Source organism: Schistocerca cancellata, chromosome 2, assembly GCF_023864275.1.
Source record: "Schistocerca cancellata isolate TAMUIC-IGC-003103 chromosome 2, iqSchCanc2.1, whole genome shotgun sequence".
NCBI lineage: Eukaryota > Metazoa > Arthropoda > Insecta > Orthoptera > Acrididae > Schistocerca > Schistocerca cancellata.
This window is the reverse complement of record NC_064627.1, coordinates 919,423,332-919,431,475: the sequence shown is the minus strand read 5'-3', so window position 1 is coordinate 919,431,475 and position 8,144 is coordinate 919,423,332. Positions and strand designations below refer to the sequence as shown.

General features: G+C 44.9%; 1 non-coding gene across 1 annotated transcript; it reads right to left on the bottom strand.

The window, feature by feature from the left end:
- Window positions 1–7,605: 7,605 nt before the first annotated feature.
- Window positions 7,606–7,679, bottom strand: Trnas-cga (transfer RNA serine (anticodon CGA)). Its single transcript has one exon. It is a non-coding gene; the product is annotated as a tRNA-Ser (tRNA).
- Between the last annotated feature and the right edge of the window lie 465 nt (window positions 7,680–8,144).

The window sequence follows — 8,144 nt, the reverse complement described above, 5'->3', positions numbered from 1 at the left end:
CTGCAGTTCCTTCTCTAAATCCTCGCACGATCGAAAAAATGGCTGACATCGAAGTGTCCAAGGAATAGAAAAGCAACTAAAATCACTCAACAGAGGAAAGTCCACTGGACCTGACGGGATACCAATTCCATTCTACACAGAGTACGCGAAAGAACTTGCCCCCCTTCTAACAGCCTTGTACCGCAAGTCTCTAGAGGAACGGAAGGTTCCAAATGATTGGAAAGAGCACAGGTGGTTCCAATTTTCGAGAAGGGTCGTCGAGTAGATGCGCAAAACTATAGGGCTGTATCTCTGACATCGATCTGTTGTAGAATTTTAGAACATGGTTTTTGCTCGCGTATCATGTCATTCCTGGAAACCCAGAATCTACTCTGTAGATTCCGGAAACAGCGATCGTGTGAGACCCAACTCGCTCTATTTGTTCATGAGACCCAGAAAATATTAGATACAGGCTCCCAAGTAGATGCCATTTTCCTTGACTTGCGGAAGGCGTTCGGTACAGTTCCACACTGTCGCCTCATAAACAAAATAAGAGCATACGGAATATCAGACCAGCTGTGTGGCTGGATTGAAGAGTTTTTAGCAAACAGAACACAGCATGTTGTTCTCAATGGAGAGACGTCTACAAACGTTGAAGTAACCTCTGGCGTGCCACAGGGGAGTGTTATGGGACCATTGCTTTTCACAATATAGATAAATAACCTAGTAGATAGTGACGGAAGTTCCATGCGGCTTTTCGCGGATGATGCTGTAGTATACAGAAAAGTTGCAGCATTAGAAAATTGCAGCGAAAGGCAGGAAGATCTGCAGCGGATAGGCACTTGGTGCAGGGAGTGGCAACTGACCCTTAACATAGACTAATGTAATGTATTGCGAATACATAGAAAGAAGGATCTTTTATTGTATGATTATATGATAGCGGAACAAACACTGGTAGCAGTTATTTCTGTAAAATATCTGGGAGTATGTGTACGGAACGATTTGAAGTGGAATGATCATATAAAGTTAATTGTTGATATGGCGGGTGCCAGGTTGAGATTCATTGGGAGAGTCCTTAGAAAATGTAGTCCATCAACAAAGGAGGTGGCTTACAAAACACTCATTCGACCTATACTTGAGTATTGCTCATCAGTGTGGGATCCGTACCAGGTCGGGTTGACAGAGGAGATAGAGAAGATCCAAAGAAGGGCGGCACGTTCTGTTACAGGGTTATTTGGTAACCGTGATAGCGTTACGGAGATGTTTAGCAAACTGAAGTGGCAGACTCTGCATCGCGGTGTAGCTTGCTATCCAGGTTTCGAGAGGGTGCATTTCTGGATGAGGTATCGAATATATTGCTTTCCCCTACTTATACCTCCCGAGGAGATCACGAATGTAAGATTAGAGAGATTCGAGGGCGCACGGAGGCTTTCCGGCAGTCGTTCTTCCCGCGAACCATACGGGACTGGAACAGGAAAGGGAGGTAATGACAGTGGCACACCGTTGGGTGGCTTGCGGAGTATAAATATAGATGTAGAGATAGATGTAGAACTATGATATGCCCCATTACGGTCTTCAGAATTTCTGGCCTCAGGATGACAGAGTAAATATGAAGATCTCAGCTAGAAAGAAAAAGTTACAAACATGACAGAACTGAACAACATTATGTGGAACTATGTGGGCCAAAGTGTAAATCTGACACTACTTGCCCTGGTTTAACATAGGGAGCGATCAAAAAGCTTCCGGTTGTGGGCGTTGCTGCAGTGTATACGCAATGTAGCGCGACTCCGATGCTGGTATACAGGGTGATTTTTCCTACCGAGTACAAACTCTAAGGATTGATCGATGGGAGGATACGGAACAAAAAAGGTCAAATTAAATTACGCCGGAAATGCATGGTTTCCACGCTGGAGACCATTTATTCAATCACGCTTGGTTAAGGGGGCTGTGGTGTAATACGCGCTGTACCGTGCAGCCACAGTTACAGTACGTACTGAAAATACACTCCTGGAAATTGAAATAAGAACACCGTGAATTCATTGTCCCAGGAAGGGGAAACTTTATTGACACATTCCTGGGGTCAGATACATCACATGATCACACTGATAGAACCACAGGCACATAGACACAGGCAACAGAGCATGCACAATGTCGGCACTAGTACAGTGTATATCCACCTTTCGCAGCAATGCAGGCTGCTATTCTCCCATGGAGACGATCGTAGAGATGCTGGATGTAGTCCTGTGGAACGGCTTGCCATGCCATTTCCACCTGGCGCCTCAGTTGGACCAGCGTTCGTGCTGGACGTGCAGACCGCGTGAGACGACGCTTCATCCAGTCCCAAACATGCTCAATGGGGGACAGATCCGGAGATCTTGCTGGCCAGGGTAGTTGACTTACACCTTCTAGAGCACGTTGGGTGGCACGGGATACATGCGGACGTGCATTGTCCTGTTGGAACAGCAAGTTCCCTTGCCGGTCTAGGAATGGTAGAACGATGGGTTCGATGACGGTTTGGACGTACCGTGCACTATTCAGTGTCCCCTCGACGATCACCAGTGGTGTACGGCCAGTGTAGGAGATCGCTCCCCACACCATGATGCCGGGTGTTGGCCCTGTGTGCCTCGGTCGTATGCAGTCCTGATTGTGGCGCTCACCTGCACGGCGCCAAACACGCATACGACCATCATTGGCACCAAGGCAGAAGCGACTCTCATCGCTGAAGACGACACGTCTCCATTCGTCCCTCCATTCACGCCTGTCGCGACACCACTGGAGGCGGGCTGCACGATGTTGGGGCGTGAGCGGAAGACGGCCTAACGGTGTGCGGGACCGTAGCCCAGCTTCATGGAGACGGTTGCGAATGGTCCTCGCCGATACCCCAGGAGCAACAGTGTCCCTAATTTGCTGGGAAGTGGCGGTGCGGTCCCCTACGGCACTGCGTAGGATCCTACGGTCTTGGCGTGCATCCGTGCGTCGCTGCGGTCCGGTCCCCGGTCGACGGGCACGTGCACCTTCCGCCGACCACTGGCGACGACATCGATGTACTGTGGAGACCTCACGCCCCACGTGTTGAGCAATTCGGCGGTACGTCCACCCGGCCTCCCGCATGCCCACTATACGCCCTCGCTCAAAGTCCGTCAACTGCACATACGGTTCACGTCGACGCTGTCGCGGCATGCTACCAGTGTTAAAGACTGCGATGGAGCTCCGTATGCCACGGCAAACTGGCTGACACTGACGGCGGCGGTGTACAAATGCTGCGCAGCTAGCGCCATTCGACGGCCAACACCGCGGTTCCTGGTGTGTCCGCTGTGCCGTGCGTGTGATCATTGCTTGTACAGCCCTCTCGCAGTGTCCGGAGCAAGTATGGTGGGTCTGACACACCGGTGTCAATGTGTTCTTTCGTTCCATTTCCAGGAGTGTAGTTCCCATGTGCCTCAACACATGCGTGTTAGCGCCCTAGTCTCACACGTTCACATCGGCCAGGCTGCATGTGAATAGTGCCAAGGGCAGCATGAATACGCTGCTCTAGTGTCTCCACATATTCTGGTATGATTTTTTTTTAATTTAATTGAAAGCTTTGTTGCTTTGGTAAAAATAAAATTGGTTCTTTTTGTCGTGACAGAATAAATTACTATTAATCACACCAGATTTGTCGGAGAACAGCAGCAACATGTGTAATTGATCCAGCTTTAAGAAATTCTATTACCTTTTAGCGGAAAATTCGTGCGGTACACTCCGACGTTAGAGAAGTCGTGGTGTTCCGTTCGGAGGAGGAGGCGGCTGTCTTTTCTCATTCGCGATATCGAAAATTACTAAAAAAATGAACAGAAATTTTTTTTCGGAGGAAGATCGCGCGGAGAAAACAGACAGAAGTTTCATGAAAGAAACCTAAGGGACCAACTAATTGGATTTGTACGAACATATAAACGGAACTGAAAGAACTTGGAATAAATACTATAACGATGTCGTGACGACAGCCTCCTGTTCCGACAGAACACACGCTGGATCATAAGCTGCATAAATCTTTTAAACAGAAAAGATTATCACAAGTACAATTAATGAAAATAAGGTTGAGAGATTTTCTTTGAAATTAAATAAACTTCAAGGCTTCAAGTATTATATTATGAAACGGAAACTTACATTAACATGGCCACCCACTGTGGCGGTCGAGCGAATTTTCATGATACACATTCTCGCTTGTTTGTGGCTACATATATTTTTAATCACTTAAACTCTTAAATTTACAATAAAACGATTATATCAGTATGGAGCACAATACTTTTGCGTCCGACTCGCAACACATTCACAGAAGAACAGCTAGAGAGCGGCGCGGCTCTCTGCAGAAGTAAAAATTGGCAATTGTTATTTTGAAACATAGGTGCATCGTTTTTTTACTGATCGATAGCAGCGTATAACAGTTTATAGCTATCGTGATATTCTGCGCTTTTCAGGAGCGCGGCAAAGATATCTGGTTACAACATTCATTGGTATATGTTAAAAGTTCGCACATACTGACGCGAATACAGAAAAAAAAAACTTTTACATGTTAAAAATCGCAGTGATAAAGGCTGTAATGTCACAATGCCTCCCATGTGAGGCATGATGATTCCGGAAGGATCATCAGGACTCACAATATGGAATGGGCTCTGCATACATGATACCCTTTAGATGGCTCCACAACCAGAAATCGAACGGGTTGAGATCCAGTGAACGAGCATTCCATGCAACTGGACCTCCTCATCCGATCCATCGACCAGGAAAGACACGACTGAGATGCGTCCGGACATTACCGGCGAAGTGGGCTGGAGCACCATCGTGTAGCAGCGGCGTAACCCTTCGAATCATCAATGCCACTTCTTCCAGCAGTTGAGGCAAAGTCACCCGCAAGAAACGCCGATAGTTAGGCGACATGGAAGGAAGACTGTTCCAAAAATACGGTCGTCAATTACCTCAGCCCACATATTCCGACTGCACCGATGCTGATGATTCGCTGTCACCGTACCATGGGGGCTGTGCGCACTATCCCACAGATGACTGTTATGAAAGTTGAAGATACCACTCTTCGTACAGGTGGCCTCGTTTGTGAACTGAAACAGTCCTCCTTTGGCCTACTTACCTAACGTCTAATGATCCTGTAACGCCGGAAATGCATATCCTCCTATTTCCATCTATTGTACTATTTTTTTTCCTTGCTTTGTTACCTCAAGATATGACATTTCTGTCTCTTTGTATATTGTAATTGTTTTACTATTTGTATATTTATGCATTTATGTCGATGTATAATTGGTTTGTTTCGTAAATATTATTTGTATTTTTACGCTGGGTCTTGCCTAGGGAAAACTGCTATCGAACGATTACGTCGATAGGTCGTGTGAAGAATCAAAGTGTGTAGGATCTTTGGTAGTGTTAACTCTGCCGCGTGGAGCGCGGGCTGAGAGAAGGAGTCTGGCGGGAGTAGCGAGTGGAGCAGGTGTGTTGTGTGACGCTCCCGCGAGTTGCCGCGCTTTCGGGGTTTGGCAGCATGTAATTGCGCTCGACTTGCGATGATAGTTTCTGACATGGTGTCGCGGTCGGGAAACATTAACTAGCGCACATCAAGAGCCCGTTTCGTCTGGTGACCGTGTCGAGAAGAAGGCGCGCCAACATCCAGCTTCTGTAACAGCGACGGCCGACAATGAGTGACTGTCGCCACCTCCTCGATCGACGGCTTCAAACCTTCAATCAACCATCAAGGAAGACTGGAAGCAAGTAAAGTTTTAGAACTGTATGGCAGACCTCAGCTTTTCAAACTGTACCATTTTCGTAACTATAATAACAGCAACTTAGCATGAACCTTTGTTGCTCATTGTCCCAATTGCATTACCAAGCAGGGTCCCTTCCTTTTCCGAAATGAACCCGAGTGTCGTTGAAATTTAAACGCCAGCACTAAAGTAATATAGCTAATTCTATTTCGCTGCTTTAATTTCAAAGTTCAGTTAGCTGGCTACAATATTCAGATTACATAAGCACAAATTAAGAGTGCGAGTTTTGTTAGCATATTTTAGCTTACCTGTGACTGCAGCTCAGCTTGGTACGTAATAAATTTTACTATTGTTAATTGTTCAGAATCATTTAATTCAAGTTCAAAGTTAAATCTCTTATTTCCAAATTGCGTAGATTCAAGTAGCTTTTGAAATGATTGTTGAGGTAGTCCAAGACTAACCGTATTTTACTGAATTTCGATGTGCTTCAGGAAGAAAGCTCACTATTAACCTAGGTCACTAAATTAACTTTCGATTTTTCGGTTTTATTAATTCTTTTGCTAAATTAAGTCAGGGTGTAGCGAAATTTATTACTTCTGACAAACTTTCAGTTTTCACACTACACGTGTCAACCTTCAGTTGCCACGCTTCTAGTGCTAATTATATGTGTAATAACCTTTCTTTTTCAGTTACTATAGTAATTGTCCTTAGGACTGGCGACCGTGATTTCCCCCAAATCTCAAATACCTAATTACCGCTAGTTAATTGTTAACGTAACGGCTGCACATTTACTTTCTTTATTAACTTTACCCCTTTTCAAAATTAATTTCCACCAGTTTCATTAGCACATTTCCTTTCATTTAGATGTAACCCTTTCCTCCCTCTTTACCGACAGCTTAACTTCGGTGACGATTGCTTTTCCAAAACTCCCATTAGGTACACGCGGTTTCATCTTTCACTGTCATTAAGGTCGGTAAGTGAGGGGGAGGTTACAATCCAACGAACTCACTGGTGTTAGCGGCCGACTCTTCTGATTACGGAAACGGCACAGTTTTGTCCCACATTGAGGACGGCAGGGAGCAGCCTACCGCATTTGTATCCAAGACCTTCATGGCAGCACACAGGAACGACAGTCAAATAGAAAACGCGGCTCTGACCATTATCTTTGGCATCAAACGCTCCTGTGATTACATCTGTGGCTCCGTTCCATGCTCATAGCTGATCATGTACCTGTACAGCATACATCTCTGCACCAACAATACTTACCCTCACTGCGTACCGGCTACAACGGTGCGCTCTGTTTCTCTCGGGATATACCTGTGGCATCCGATATGGTCTCGCTGTGGCAGCCTCGTTATCTTATTCGGCAGCGTCAGCAACTAGGGGTGGCGCTATAAAAGAGATAATTCCTCTCCTTAAGTTAAGATGATTTTGTTAGACCAGGAACAGTATCCACCAAGGAACAAAGGACCACCATTGCCACCAAATTCTCAATGAAGCAGTGTTGTTATGAGAAAGAAACGTAAAAGTGTGACGTTACACGCAATAGGTTGCGCATGTTAATTAATCATGAAAAAGAAGGTTGAGTAGAGTGTCATGTTGCTGGTAAATGCTCCTGGTTCTCGGAATTCCCATGTCGTTAGGTACTCCACCTATCACTCACTTGAAAGCAATTAAGTAACATGGCGAGAATGTGACTGTACGAATATACATAGTCTCATTTATCCACCAAAATACTAAAATTGTTTCCAGAAAGAAAAAAAAGTCTGAATGCTCATTTGAATTTGTAATAAAGAAACGATCCCTACAAAATTATGACACCCTTGAGCAATCAGCATTAACAATGAAACTTGAAACTTCCTGGCAGATTAAAACTGTGTGCACCGACCGAGAATCGAACTCGGGACCTTTGCCTTTCGCGGGCAAGTGCTCTACCATCTGAGCTACCGAAGCACGACTCACGCCCGGTTCTCACAGCTCCACTTCTGCCAGTATCTCGTCTTCAATCTGAATTCAGTATTAACAATGTTAATAACGTTTATGTGTATAACTGTTTATAACAAAATTAACAGAAGGTACAGAGAAACTGCAGGTACATTCGATACGACATACGGAAAGACATTAATTCAGCTACAAGGTGACCATATGAAACATAAAGAAAAGCAAAAAAAGTTATTTGTTATAAATAAAATAGAACATTATTACTACTGAGTACCAAATCAGAGTTCTCTACAGGTAGTATTGGTTAAAAACAGTCTTGGTTGCAATTTTAGTTTTTTATTTTTCAACGATGCGTTTCGCCTTATTTGAATATTCGACGATGTCCTCTGGCTACACTAATGGATTCTTCTAAGAAATACCAAATTAAGATAACCTGAAGATGACTAAATAAGGCGAAACGCGTCGTTGAAAAAAAAT